At 35.2% G+C, this 15,950-nt stretch overlaps 1 non-coding gene and 1 pseudogene across 1 annotated transcript; one reads left to right on the top strand and one right to left on the bottom strand.

The window, feature by feature from the left end:
• Positions 1-6,402: 6,402 nt before the first annotated feature.
• Positions 6,403-6,490, bottom strand: TRNAM-CAU (transfer RNA methionine (anticodon CAU)). Its single transcript is given in 2 exon segments — positions 6,403-6,438; positions 6,453-6,490. It is a non-coding gene; the product is annotated as a tRNA-Met (tRNA).
• A 1,767-nt stretch (positions 6,491-8,257) lies between these two features.
• LOC145567013 (flavonoid 3'-monooxygenase CYP75B137-like) lies at positions 8,258-14,146 on the top strand (annotated as a pseudogene).
• Positions 14,147-15,950: the final 1,804 nt, after the last annotated feature.

The following is a 15,950-nucleotide window of genomic DNA, read 5'->3' as shown; positions in this document are numbered from 1 at the left end:
ATACCAAATAGAACTCAATATTGGGGAGACTACTAGGATGCATGTATAGGCAAATTGCCTATTAAATAAAAAAATAATAAAAAAAGAAAAGAAAAGTGTTTTTGTTCTTTTTAGTTACTCCGTATTTATTTTATTTATTTATTTAAAGGGCGTGATGTGGAGGGAGAATTTGTGTGTTTACACGACACATTAATGTATTAGTGATGCAAAAGGCTACATATTAACTATTGTTTAAAACAATTAATAGATACACAAAGAAATAAAATAAAAAAGTGGAAAAAAAAGATGAAAAAGAAATAAATAACAAATCAACATCGCATTAATAAATAGATACAGTAGCAAATCATATTAATTGGTGCTTGTCTAATTAAACTAGTTTATCTTCATAATTAACCCTTAGACTGTCTGTCATGCCACTTTAATATGCTAAAAACTTTATTTGAGTGAATAATAATTGTAGCTTTCCGACTACCTAAGTTTGCCACTAACAAAACATACCCCAACTTTGATACGATCTATCATTATCAATCTATCAATGGATATTACCAATTTATATTTATTATAATTGAGTGGCACTACCTAGTTAACTCTAGAGAGTATATACTAGGACTTACTTCTATGCATGCTCCATTACATAAATTCCAGCATTTTTATTGGTTGATCGATTCCTTCTTTTCTTGTGCTTACTTTATTTTTTGTGGTTGCTCCATATACATAGATAGGTAATTACTCCATATAATCTGTCTCAAATTAAGGGTAACATCTGATATGATATGATGTATGTTTATAACTCATTTTAAAACTAGTTTAACCATATGCATGTCATTTGTTAGTGTTACTGAGTAATGGTCGACATTGCATAATAACAAATAAGGTCAATTAAAATTTGTGAGCATAGAGACTTTGTGTTACACGTGTCATCTATTGATGATGTATATGCAAGATTTTGTTATATGTGGGCTGACCACATGATAAGCAAGATTTTTTTTTTTTGAAGAAGTGGTACCATGAAAATTAAATTCTAGATAAAGTTGAAGGTTTTCAATTGAAGCATTAGTACTATCGTATATTCTTAGTGAATTGTGATGTATGTAGATATTGTCTTTCAAATGCATTTGCACTCTACCAACAAAGGACATTGATGTGAAGTTTTATTTCATACTCATATGTACTTATAGCCTGGAACTTTATTATCAACGATTAAATAATTATGTAACACACGTGTATACAAAAATTGCAAGAGTTCTAAATTAGTCATAAAGATTCAATTTGGGCATAGCTTGTGATAATTCTAACATCATTGTATGTACGGAGGACTCTCTTCGTGTTTAAATAGATGAAATATTTTGACTTTTATAGAGTTTTCGGAAGTTTAGTTGAATTTATTACAAGTAGAGTATAAGTTTGAGTAAAGAAAAGAGAGAAAGGGGTTTTGTGAAAACCATTAATTAATAGAATATTATTAAAATAAGTATGAGAATATTATTTAAAAATAGAGGGAAGTTACTAAAAAAAAAGAAATGTTTTAGTTATTTAAACACGATCAAAAAAGAAAAAAGTTTCATTTATTCAAACACGAATAGAGTATTTCTTTCTTTTTCCTTCAAAGTATTTGAAATTTATTCATACAATTTATGCATTTGATTTTTTTTACAACTCAGAAATGATGAATTTCGTGACATAAAGGCTTCTTAAAATACTTTGCATATATCTCTAGCTTAGTTTTGTTTGGGAAAGGCATTGTGTACATTGAATTATTCTACTACTAATAATTATACCACTCAATTATAAAGGATAAGGACTTTTGCATACTTTTTCGTCATCAAAAAAATATACACAATAATACTATATGTTCATAAATTGCGCTTTAAGCAACAAAATATAAGAACCAAAGTCATCTTTTTTTCAACTTAATTAATCACCTATAGTTTTGTACTTAGTGACATAATCATAGCATGATAAAGTACTATATAGTATAACAAGACAATTATAGGAATTAAAGCTGTAACTTCAATTGATTTAATTAATTTTGTCACACATAATTAACGTTGGTCAGTTTTCATTTCAAGGCCTACCCCATATTATATGAACAATATATGCGTTACCTTTTGGCGAATCACGGAATTATTACGGGTATATTTGTTGTATAAGAGTAAGTGTATTTGTTTCCGACAAAGTGGGGGGTGTATAATCATAGTAAACTGTCACGTAGTACATGGAAAATATAATCTATGTCATCAAATTATCAGGTAGATTTATTAGCTTTTGGCAATTGTTAATCACGGACGGTAGGGTTGATGAGACTCATGTTAATAGATTATACATTATACAATATAACACGGAGCAATATTATTTACACATATTATCATACACACCCTTATAGAGTTATAGTCGTAGCGTGTGAGAAGGTCGAACAATAATATTAAAGAAGATATTTTATTATATTGTTTTAGTGTAGATGTTTGCTAACCAACTTGAAGGCATACTTTTTCGATAAAAATGGATATCTCTATCTCAAGATGTTCATTTTGTTAATATTATTACATATGATTATAAGAGAGCAAGAAAAACGCCCGAAAACATAAAAGTTTGTTTGTGTTGCATATAAACGATTAACCAATTAGAGGTTTCAATCTCATAGGTTTATTCCATAGTAGATGATGATAGTCTAATGTTAATGAAACGTTATATAATTCCCAACATAAACTTGAACGTGAGAGGGTGCATAGCACATCATGTGAATGGATTGGCGATTGAAAGCAAGTAATGAAATCGTCGACATGGTACATATACTAACTATATAAAGGTAGAATTACATTCTACGTACACTCACCCAAGTCTATATCAAGATAAGATGTGCAACATATGAAATTAAAACTGTAAGTAACCAATTTTTTGACAAAGATAGTGTATCAATTCGGATCCACTCAATGTAGCAAGTACACATCATATCACATATAATAAGATACGTCTCACTAATTTTTTCAACCTAATGATCAAAACAAAGTATAAATTTTAAGTTAAATCTTTATTTTCTCCTCTTTTATGGAATTTTATAACTACCAACTTTCGCAATTGGTTGCATCATCATGACCACACAACTATAGTTGCTAATGAGCCAGTACGTACAATTATTCACCTACAAGCTTAATTCATACAACACTACTATTTATCTTACCTAAGCATGATAAGAGGCTGATGAATGTTAAGGAGCAATTATTACATAATTAAGAACTACATTAATCCATTATTATATTATTTATAATGATATAAAAATATTATTAATGATGCTTATTGTTTCATGAGAATCCAATTTGCTACTAATAGTAACAATTTATTGATCTGATGACGTTAAAAAATTCCTTTGCTTAGTACGGGAGTGGAAAAATAATTGAGTATATACACAAATTAAGCTAAAAACGTGATTAATAACTTTAGCATGCTCTTATGCCTTAATTTGCAAATTTTGCTATATCGATCCAAAAGCAACTTATCATAATACATATAGTAAGTTAATGGCTTATTTATCAGTTTCCCTTTCTTATAGAAGTATACATTTTTTGTTCTTGATTCTTTATTAATTATCGCAATAGTGAAATTCCATCCTATTCAATAGCATGTTTTTATTTTTTATTTAATAATCACAATATTACTGAAATAAAGGTCGCTTATACGAGTAGTTAGTTGTATATATTATCACTAAGCTAGATTAAATTAAAAAAATTTCCTTATGTTTGTGAATTTGTGTACTTCCATACTAAATTTACTATGAGTAGAAAGAACATTTTAGAACATAGACTTGAAAAAAAGGAATAACTGAGACGAGTATGGGGGTATGATAGTCAGGACTCCATAGACGTAAAAAGTGCATTAAATTGAGCAACGAATGAAGCTTTCCTGCCTCAACTTGACCGCCACATTAACGTTACAAGAGAACTATATGTACAACAAGAGTGGAATGCAGGGTGATGCACTCCCTTATGTTAGAATTAGACTTAAGAAGTAATTGAGAACAAAACGGTTTAAGTCAAAACCCATGAAAGCATGCCAAGAAAAATGGTCCTACTATACAAACCCTTGAAGCTAGGTTAGTTTGTGGAGAAATGACCTGGCTTTCCTACAAAAGTAACAAGAATTGAAGATGAGATACTGTATGTTTGGTGTTAGTGGAATATTGAATCATTATTTCATCTTTCTTCATAAATAAAATTTTGAATTATTCTTTTTATCATCTTCTACTTTATATTTATATTGTTGCAAAAACAAAACATATGTCAGTCGAATTGGAGACGTTGGACCGCCCCATACGTACCCAAATTATAAGGTCCCCATAACATTCCAAAGAAGAAAACAACATGAAATTTCATTCATTGTTTTTAAGCCAAGGGGCACAGCCCCATAATATATGTAATATACATTCATGATATGAAAAAAGGTAATAAAGTGTCTCCGATCCTTATAGTTTCTAATCCCCATCCATCGACCTCATTCTTCCTTTTTTTTTCTTTTATTTTTTTTTTTCATTTATAATTTATATGAATACGGAGTATTATTTTGTCTAATATAGATACATTAGACGAAAGACCAAAAGTGTATACATATTAATTAATTATGCATTTTATAGGTTTGGGGAAACTATTTATTTGAACAATTGTTACCAAAGTTATATTTATTTTTTTTATAGGTTATGGCCTTTCGATTGGTTAAAAAAAAAAAAATTATGTAGGCCAACTATGGCATTGAGTTGAAACTGGTCCTTCTTTGGTGAATGGAGCATTAGTTGGTTAGGCATGGCCCTAGCTAAAGATGGCTCTAGGTCGTGTTAGGTCGTGTCTGTGCTGGGCCTACAGGCTTTAATTTGGGTTTAGTAAAGCACATCCCATGGATCAGCCCATGAGTTTCGTGTCGTGTCAGGCTGAAAATTTCTAAAGATTTGCTCGTACACGGTCTAAGACAACGTGCCATTGTGCCAGCTTGCGTGCCTAAGCAAAATTTCATTAATTTTAGCGTGCTTTGTCATGCCGAATCTGGTTGTGCCATGCCTCACTATGTTTCTCCCAAATAAAGGCGGTCCATTGCACAACCCGACACAGGCACATTACTATACGTGGAACTAAGAACTAAGTAACCGAAAACAGAAAAACATTATGGAACAGATAGAGTATTATTAAATCTTGCATTTACTATACGTGGACCAATTTATCCACTTAGAACTTTAGGAGGATGTATGAGAAATCTCCACAAAAGTGGCCCACAGAATGAGGGTTGGTAGGTTAATTTAATGATCCCCCAATCCCCACTTAGTAAACAAGGCGAGTTTGGGTGCCAAAGTAAACACCAATGATAGCATATTTTTATTATAATGTTATGGAGAAACAAACACGTAAATAACGTACACAATGACAATAGCATACACACAATCTACAAAGCTAACTTAAAGAGAGTTTGCAAAGTGCCAGAATGCCATTGTGCCAGGAAGGAAGATTATTGCAAAGTGCTTAACTTAAAGTACTTGCCATTATTATTAGTTTCTATATTTTTCATAATCATGTTTATACACTTCATGTGGACCTTTAATTTCTATCCTATTTCCATGGCCTTAGAATTTGGCCATCTGTGCTACAACTCATACAATAAAAACTACGTGTTTTGACAACCAAAAATGTAAAGCTATATGCCATTTTAGTATGCAATTAGTTCGTGGTGGGTTTTAAGTCAAATAGCAAAAAGGCATTTCCGTGTTTGGCGGCAGATAATGTACTTGTATACGTTTTTATGTGCTGATTTTTAACACTATTTATACGTTATTGTCCAGTTGATTTGGGATATTTTATAGACGAATGATTATATGTATACTACTTTGGAACATGTGTAGTCTTAATACTTAAGAGTATTAATAAATAAGGTATAAGGTACATCGATCGTACATATCTATGTCAGTATTATATATACGCCCTTTATTTTTACATTTAAATTATCAATTGAATGACAAATATATGTGATATGGGAATATTACTACAAATGTTCATGTAATACATTTGTGGATACAATTAATTAACAACAACAATAGTATTTGAATACGCTTATGGACACATTGGAACATGTTTATGTGCTTAGTATTGGAACATGTTTTATAGAGCTAAGCTTAAAAGTTCTACTCAAACTCAAACCAACATGCTTCATCGACGAAGCTCAAGTGCAGTAAAACTAAAACCAACATGCTTCATTGACAGTTCAGTAAAACTAAAACAAATTGAGAGGAGTCAAGTTAGAATTCGGTTCAAATTTGGTAAAACTAAAACAAATTGTGCAGAGCCAGGTTAGAATTCGGTACAAGTTTGGTGACATTAAAACTAACGTTGGGGTTGAACATGAGCTTGGCCGATTAAAAAAAATAAGAATTGGGGTGAGAGAGGCTCGAACTCTCGACCTCAGGATCACTCAACTTTAGCTATGAGACCTACGCGCTAGCCAACTGCGCCACCACCCCTATCTGCTAAAATTCACACAAATTAATTTATTGTTATTACGAGTACATTATTTTTCACAAGTAAGATTTGTAAATATTGCCCATTTTTTACAGTACGGAGTAATTTTTTATTTCCTGGTTTGTCCGACTTTTGCAAATCGCCGACCAAATTTCCCGACAAGTCAAACCACCGCAAAACCCTAATTTCCCGGCGATCTCCATTATGTAATCTTCTTCCTCTTTCTTTCTCCTAATTTTACGCCTCAATTATTTGTTGATAATTCGAATTAATTCATGTATAAGCTGCATTTTCGTTTTGATTTAAGGAATTGATGTTGGTTACTGGCTGAAATTCGTCCAATATGTTTATGATTTTCTCAATTTTTATTTGTGAAAATTGTATGTCAATATTTATAAAAAATTAGGACTTTTTTGAGGTATTATATGTGAAAAGTGGCAATTGTATGTTTGTATGATTTTGCTTTTTAAAAAATTGTATTGCGCGCTTAATTTATTATTGGTATAGAGAGAGTCCTAAAAGGCGAGTAATATGACGGGATTTGATCTCGGTGTTTGATATCACTCTACTTTAATCAACTATACTAGTTGACATCCACATTGCGCCGTCTATTTAATTGGCATACATTGTATGATAATATATGATAAACTAGCAAGAGTTTGTACTTGTCAAAGAGTGGAAAACTATGAAATTGTTAGGTTGGCGAAATTTGTAAGAAGTTGGGAAATTCTACTTTTGGACCATGAGACACATTAGTTGCTCAATTTGTCTTAAGTTGGGAATTGATTGTGGAATACAACAACAATGTCAAAGCCTTAGTAGTTAGTACCACCAAAGGTTCTATCTTCCGTGTAAGATCCTCTTCTTTCATTTATTGGGAGTGGAATAAGTACAATAAGGAAGAGGGGGGGGGGGGGGGGGGGGGGGGGGAGTGTTGACAACTTGATAGTGGTTTATGAGTAAGTATTTTTTCTAGGGACAATGTAGGTTAAACTATATGATCATTGTTCCAAATCATGGATTACATTTGACTTGAGCTGTTGAAGTTAAAACTGTGTTGATTACTTTGTCCAAGTGTGTATAATTTGTATCATTGCCATTTCTTTACTAAGGTTTTTATAATAGTACGTCTTTTTGTTGTTTTTATGATGATATATTGATTGAATGTAGTTGTCAAAACTGAAAAGGTTTGGCCTTGAAAGCTAAATGTCTTGTTATTTTGAATACATGGAGTATATGCTTGATTTGTCTTTTTGTGTTCTGTTATTCGTCAATGTTACTTGTTAAAACTCATTTGTATAGGATTGTGGGTTGTTTACTTACTTCATTGCTATTAGAGTCTTGTTAATCCCATTTCGGCTTCAAAGGGGTTATTGAAGTACCAGCTTGTGGTAGATGGTTTAGAGCAGTACCAGTACATATTTATTTGGTGTACTTGAGATGTGAACATTTTTGGAGCCATAAAACTGCCCTTTTCTACTATCAATTGTAGCAAAGGGTTGCTGCCCTGCAATCCTTTCCTTAGATTTGTTTTATGATTCCGAATCTCTTCGCAAGGTCAAATTTCAGATTTTGTTGTCGCAGTTTAGAGCATTCCAATTTCTAATGTATATCTTACTTCAATTCTCATTTCTGGTATAAGATAGAAATGAAGTGTTCTGGTGAGGCAAATTGATTAACTATCGAGATTTTATTTACTCATCTTATAATTGAATTTCAGCTTAAACTTCTTGGAAGCTTAGCTTTTACCATTTATACATAAATCATAAATGGTTTGTGAGAAGGATGCTTTTTGGGAACCTTGTTCCTGTGAGACTATGACAAAGCAGAAGGTTAGGGCAGTTACAGTCAATGTTCAGTGTAGCCGTGTAGGAATCTGCTGAATAAAGTTTCTTTTGATCAAGATAAGAACAAAAGATTTCGCCCCCCTGCAAATATGTATCTGATGATGTTAGGGCATGATATAACATTATTCTCCCCAAAGAATCAGAAATCTTTTATGAATCCCAAAGTAGATGAAGTAGTCTATGCCCATTATGCAGCATAGTAGCTCATCTGCTTGTATGGTGCTCATTCAAATGCTACCTCCAGGCTCTAGTCAGATGCATGGTAACACTGGTACTTCTCAATAGTTGCTATAATTTTTATACATTAGTCTTCATCTAGAGGATAATGCCCATAAGAAAATGTTGCATGATCTTAAATTGCTGACTAAAAGGTTGCAGCATTCCTTCTCCACATTTTAATTTCTTTTATTCCTTTCAAATAACCTAAATCTTTGTTTTATTAGTAAATGGTGAGCGCAATCAATCAATTATAGTTTGTAGGGTTGATTATAGAGCTCCAAGTTATGAGAATCATTGAACTTCACATCTGGAAAGAACAAAAGGTCAAATCTGTGACTGTTTAGTGAAATTTAGGGATGATTAAAGACAGGTTTGTCCAAGATACTCTTGTTATTAACATTTGTATCTTTATTGTCTTACACACACTGTGAATCAAGTTTAAATGATGGAAAGATTTATTAGTTGGCTGATTGTTATTTTATACAATATGTTTTCTTTTTTGAATATTTGATTTTGTGCAAGCTGAGGTCTGCCCAAGTGGTTTGATGTAATCTAGTTTGTCTTTTTCACCCAAAGAATGAGCAAAAGAACTCTTTGGATCTTCAGTTCTTCAAATATGGCTTAAGGTTATGTCAAACAAGCTTTGCTGCAAAATATCTCTTATGGGTAAAAATTCTTACACTTGTTCTATTGATGATGTCTTAATAGTATTATGTGGCATGTGATAAAATTGTCTGTTTGGTCTATATGATTGTATATTTGACTGAGATTAGTTATATATGGGGTAGCAGAAGATTAACTTTGACATTTGAATTTAATTCAGGTGATCATGTTAATGGTGCACCAATGTGTCTCTGAAGCTGCAAATTTAAACGCTCTTCATATTTCAGGAGGCAAGGCTACAAATCTTTGACTTCAAAAATATGTTGCTCAGGAAAGGTGCTATGGATTGAATTCATCTTGCTTCAATGCTTATAAAGAAGCTGGGCTGTACTAAACTTTTTTTGGATGTCCTTTTCTTCAAGGATAGAAGGCTTACAAATTAAGAGGTTGTTCTACCTCGGAGATTTATGGAGCTCGTTGATGTAAGCTTCTTACTTCCTAATATTTTTTTTTTCTCCAAGGTTTGTTGTTACGGTGCATTTTTAAATTCAATTTTTTGTGTCTAGCCTCTGTAGAATGTCAATAAATACAATTGATGAAGTTTAAGTTGTGACATGTCTGTTATTGTGTACTTGACCATAAACCAATTTAAGACGGGATAGAGGCCATAGGGCCAACGAGTACGAATGATTTACATACCCTTACCTGTATAATTTTAAAGAGATGTTTATATGTGATCCTTAAGTGACCTACTACTTCTATTACACCAATGTATCTGACAGCTGATTAAACTTGAGCTGAGTTAAGCTGTACAGTATAATCAAGCTCCAAACATTCGTTATCCATCAATTTGAAAAATCGATAACCTTCCTGCAACCTAATCAATCCAAATTAAAGCACCAAACATTCGTAACCTATCCATGTCAAAAATCAGTAACTTTCTTGCAACCTGTAAGATGTTAGGCACATATTTGGTAGGAATCACAGGACATGTGATTTGGTTGTCAGCTTATTATTGCAGATTTGCAGTACATGAAATTAAATTAATATCATTGCTTGTTTTTTTTTTTTTTTTTTTTGGAATGATTAGCTGCTGCATCTAATTTAACCATTGTAGAGGAAATCTCCATGATTTCAGAAATTTGGGTTTCTACACTATTGATCCTCCTCATTCTGTTATTGTTGATATTCTTCCCCACCAACAAATAAAACCATAAACAACCACCTCCTCTCAGTAGATCCAGAAATCCAAAACTACTTAACCACCTTGGCCCAAACCTACTATATTCTCTCTCCGGCTTGGAATGAAGCTTGGTGTGGTAATCTCCTTGTCGGCTCAAGCTAAGGAGGTTCTTAAAGACCATGACACCATATTCACCAACCATGATGTGCCCATTGTTGTAAGAGTGGCCACGTACAAAGGCTAAAGCATCGTGTTGTCTCCTTATGGCCTTGCATGGCGGCTGTTGCGGAAGGTTTGTGTGAGAGATGCTCAGTGCCACTGCACTTGATGCCATGTGTCATAGTCACCTGGGTTGACCAAGGCATGAGCTTCGACCAACCCGCATAGGCATGCAAGGCCTACGAGATCTCACTTGCATACACTTGCTTCAAGGGAAACGAGCTAAGTGACGATAAAAGCAACTCACACTCATGTCTAAAGCTTGTGAGGTTATAAGGAATAACCCCATGTGCTTAGACCTTAGTGCTAGCAAGTGCTTCGCCAACTAGGCCTTGGGCTTGTGGCTAGCACGCGAGCGCGCCCCAAAAGAACCTTTGAGTATTTTGATGGACAAAACTCCATAACAACCTTTCGTATTGATTGAGGGGACTTATTAGGACCCTAATAGATCATACATGGCTTAAGGGCCAAGGTTTAAGTTAAAGGGTTTGGTCCGAGAGCCCATTATTGTGTTACTATCAGTTGGATATTCACTAGGTTTTCCAGGCTAAATCAAAATAAAGCTATTTAGGGGGTGTGTGCTCCCTCAAGGGTTCGTGGCTAACCTAAGGGTGGCCATATGGCTAGGAGGCTTGGGCATAGTCTTGGACATAGAGAGATCTATGGGGACTATAGCACATGAGGATGGCTTAGGTGAACACTTAATAGGACAAACCGACTCGGTGGTCTCAACTAAGGCGTATGTGGGCGAACCAACCTAGCATATGGCTAAATACGATGCATGCTAGCCTAACAAAGCGTGGCTTGATATGGGAATGTGCTTGGGATCATGTAAGGAAATCTCTACGGTCTCTACTATGGTGGAGACTACGAAGGCTCCCCCATGGAGGAGCAAGCTCGACCTAGCCAACGATGACTATGGTTCCTATGGTGGAACCATGGACTTATGTGGCCATGGGTTAGTCACTAAGGAAGAGCCTTGCCAAAATGGAGTGGTCTTACCACGAATACCTTTAGTGGACCATAATAGTAGGGATTCCTTGACGGTTAACTTAATCATTGTGGATAGCATACGGTTGCCTTGATTCAAGGGTGGGTTGTGTTGTGGAGATAATGGGTGGTTATGGTCACCACCCACGCTGCACCACTCTCCCTAAAATATCGAGACGGTTATGCTGAGGTGGCATGTGACTAAGTATAGCTCCTAAAATATAGGTCCATGTCGTTACTGGGTTGACTAACAGTTACCTTGATCAGAATCTTGTCCAAAGTCATTTCGGAATGTGGTTAACCCATTTGCTACGACAATTCCTATAAAATAGGAGCACCAAAGTAGTGGAGCGTTGCCTAGAACGTGGGTAATTATTCGGAGGGAAGAATGGCATGTCATAAGGTAGTTACGCCGCTCACTTAGTGCCCTTAGAAAATAGAAGCACTAAGGGAAAATGGGTATGCCACATAAGCATAATTGATGCATGCCTTCTAAAATGTAGGAGCATGACATAGTAGGACGGTTATGAGATCATGTATGACAAGTTCAGATGCATCCAAGTAACCATGCAAGTAGTGGGCAGTTACTAGATCATGGGTGTAATGGGTAGTTATCCTAACTGATTAGGATGTAGTCAGTGCCTATAAATAGGATAAGACATTCATTTGCTGGAAGAGAATTCTTGGAGCTCTAGAGAGAAAAACTCCTTGTTGTATTTGTGAGCCACAATTTAATAGTGTTCTTGTGCTTGTGTTAGTAGGTATCTCTTATTTGTGTATACACTTTTTATTCTTTAAGTGTTGTTAGGATGGTCTAGACTTGGTCTAGTCGTCATCACGATAACCACTAAGGTCCCTAACTTAGAAAAAAAAGTTAGTCCACAAAAATCCCGTGACACCATGCATGGCATCCGTCATCAGGATATCCGGTTCATGATCCGGGGATTGACAAAGAAAGTGGGGACAACGATAACCGTCAATATTGGGGGCTGAAGAGAGAGAAAATATTGAGTCGGAGTTTCATGCGGTTGTGATGGAGTTTATAGGGTTGTTGGTTGCACCAAATATATCAGACTTTTTTCCGGGTTTGGGGAGGTTTTATTTGCAGGGGGTTGAGAGGAGGATGGGGAAGTGTGCTAAGTGGTTGGATAGAATTTTTGAGTAGGTGATTAATAAACGGATGAGAATTAATTCGGAGGAAGCTGAGGGGAAGAAGGAAGAGAAGGATTTTCTGGAGGTTTTGTTGTAAATGAGGGATGATTATGAAGGTGAAGGTAATGATAAGGTGTCATTTTCCATGACCCATCTTAAAGCTTTGGTAATGGTATGCTTCTAAACTGTTCATTACCCCTGTATGGCTTATTAATTTTAGCTGCTCTATACTGCTTTGTGGCTTTATCTTTTGTAAATAATATGGCAGTCAATTGTGTTATGTCAACAAAAAGTATATACTACTAAAGATGGATTATATTATTGTTAGTGCTTTTATGGTAAGTCAATAATGTTATTGATTTTGTGATAAGATTGAAAACTTACTGATAAATTGATGGAAGCATGTTAGGAAGTCTGATATACAAGCACTCAAATGCAGATTTTACACCTCTAGCTGTGATTTCATCTTGTGATTGACACCCTAATTAAGAGTACACTGATTGAACTTTGGTTAAGCTAAAGAAATTAGACTTCACTTAATTTGAAGCTTGAGTTAGTCTCAATGATCTTCAATCATTGGAAATTTTAAGCATTAATGAAGAGGTATGGCCTTATGGGATTGTGGTTGTATGGCTCTGAATGTTGTAGGTATCCATATCTCCTTGTTTGGAGTCTTGCAGTCTTGCTTGTCTCCAACTTTTATTCCTCTTTGTTTTACCATTATACAATATCACTTTGTCATTTATTTATAGTTTTATACTAATTTCAAGCTGTTCATATGGGAAGGATATTGTGGTGGGAGGAACAGAGACAACTTATAACACAGTTGAACTTGCAATGGCAGATATAATGAACAAACCGGAGCTGCTGAAAATAATACAGCATGAGCTGGACACAGTAGTTGGCAGAGACAGCATAGTGGAGGAGCATCACATCTACAACTACCTTACCTACAAGCTGTCATGAAAGAAGCACTTCGTTTGAACCCTGTACTACCCCTGCTAGTTCCTCATTCTCTGGGTGAGTCTTGTGTTGTTGGAGGCTACACCATCCCCAAGGGTTCCCAAGTCTTCATCAATGCGTGGGATATTCATCGAGATCCTTCAATATGGCCTAACCCATTAAACTTTGACCCAAAAAGGTTTGTGAATGCTAAGTTTGACTTTGGGAATTACTACAATTACTTTCCCTTTAGCTCAGGCAGAAGGGTTTGTACCAGGAGAGGAATGGCTGACAAGACGGTCATATTTTCACTAGCCTCTCTGTTACATTCCTTTGATTTGAAGTTGCTGGAGGGGAAACAGTTAAATCTTCTGGCAAAGTTCGGGATTGTCTTGAGTGAGAGAAAGCCTCTCATGGTGATCCCTAAACTAAGGTTATCTAGTCCATCTCTATATGAATATGTAAGCTCTGTGCATTATTCTGTCCTTCTGTCAGTTGTTTAAAGTTTCAGGAGATTTTATCATATAATTTTATATACAAAAAAAGTGTTTTGTGAATGCATAACATTTTGAGTAAATAAGAGGAATGGTTTGTTACAGTTAATGGTATATTGTAGTTTCATCATTTTTATCAACTTATAATTTTACAAAATATGACAAGGTGCCAAGAGTGGTGCTTTGGTGGGCATTGTTGAAGAAAGGTTTCCCATGAAGGTACGTGGACCTGGTTAAGGATATGTATCGGAATGTGTCAACAAATGTGAGGACATGTGGAGGGCTAACAAAAGATTTTCCAATTACAATTGGATTGCATTAAGGGTCTGCATTAACCCTCTTCCTTTTTGCAATGGTTCTAGATGAAGTAACTAGACCAATTCAAGATGAAGTACCATGGTTTATGCTATTTGCGGATGATATTGTTTTGATGGATGAAACTAAAGATGGGGTTAATGCCAAGATGGAGCAATGGAGGCAAAGATTGGAATCTAGAGGATTTAAGCTAAGTCGGAGTAAGACTGAATATTTGGTATGCCGCTTTGGTACTCAGAGGGGGATAAGCAATGAGGTAGTGAGCTTGTATGGGAAGGACTTGACCATGAATGAATGCTTTAAATATCTTGGGTCAATCATCCAGAAAAATAGTGACATTAATCAAGACGTGGCCCACGGGATTAAGTCAGGTTGGCTTAAGTGGAGAGCGGCCACGGGAGTGTTATGTGACCGAAACATTCCCTTATAGTTGAAGGGAAAATTCTACAGGATAGCCATAAGACAAGTGTTGCTCTATGGTACAGAATGTTGGGCTTCTAAGAAGGAGCAACATTAAAAAGATGGAGGTTACGGAAATGAGAATGTTAAGGTGGATGTGCAGGAACACTCTAAGAGATAGAATCAGAAACTAGGTTATTCGCAAGAAGGTAGGAGTGGCAGGCATTGCAGACAAACTAAGGGAAAATCGTCTGCGTTGGTTTGGGCATGTAAGACGGAGACCCGAGGGTGCACCGGCACGAAGAGTGGAAGGGTGGGACCATGGAGGGGTTAAACGAGGGAGAGGGAGACCGAAAATGATTTGGTTGGAAGGAGGTAGGAAGGATATGAAGTTTTTGGATTTGTATGAGGATGAGGCATTGGATTGTAAGGGATGGAGGAGGAGGATCTTTGTCGATGATTACACGGAATAATCAAGTTTGGTTCATGTAGCCGACCCCAATTATGAGATCAAGGCTTTGATTGGTTGATTGATGTTTCTACGTCTTCTTTAACAATCTTTGTAGCAAGCTATTTTGGAAAATTTGGCAACTGATGAGAGGTTGGTTCAGCTTCTGCTGTTCAGATTGACCAAGCACTAAATGTTTGTTATTTATGCATATCAATATATCATAGTTCAATAACTTTCTTGCAACCTGATTAATCCGCCAATATCTATTTTTATTTATAGTGTGATACTAGTTATGTTTATGCAGGGAGTCTTTTGATAGCAAAGTATACTTATCTATTTTTGTCCCCTTGTAAGTTAAGAGTTATATCAGATTATCAGTAAACTATGTTGGGTTGAAATTGTACAGGAGTGCAGAGCATTACAGCTTTCATAACTTATGAATTATGGACTCTTGCTGCCATGAAATAGTTTACAGTGGCAGGATATTGGTGAGACAGAAGATTACTGGAGTAGTGACTGTGACTGTAGGATAAGAGAAGGATAATATTAGGAGAGTTCATCTAGGAACTTCTGTATTTACTATTTTAATCTGTGTGCTTCTATGAGCGTGACTGTTGATTAGTTGTCCATCCTTTCTGTTTCTCTGAG

Source organism: Chenopodium album, chromosome 11 (genome assembly GCF_948465745.1).
Source record: "Chenopodium album chromosome 11, dcCheAlbu1.1, whole genome shotgun sequence".
NCBI lineage: Eukaryota > Viridiplantae > Streptophyta > Magnoliopsida > Caryophyllales > Amaranthaceae > Chenopodium > Chenopodium album.
Note: the sequence above shows the minus strand (reverse complement) of the source record. Positions and strands in the feature narration are given on the sequence as shown.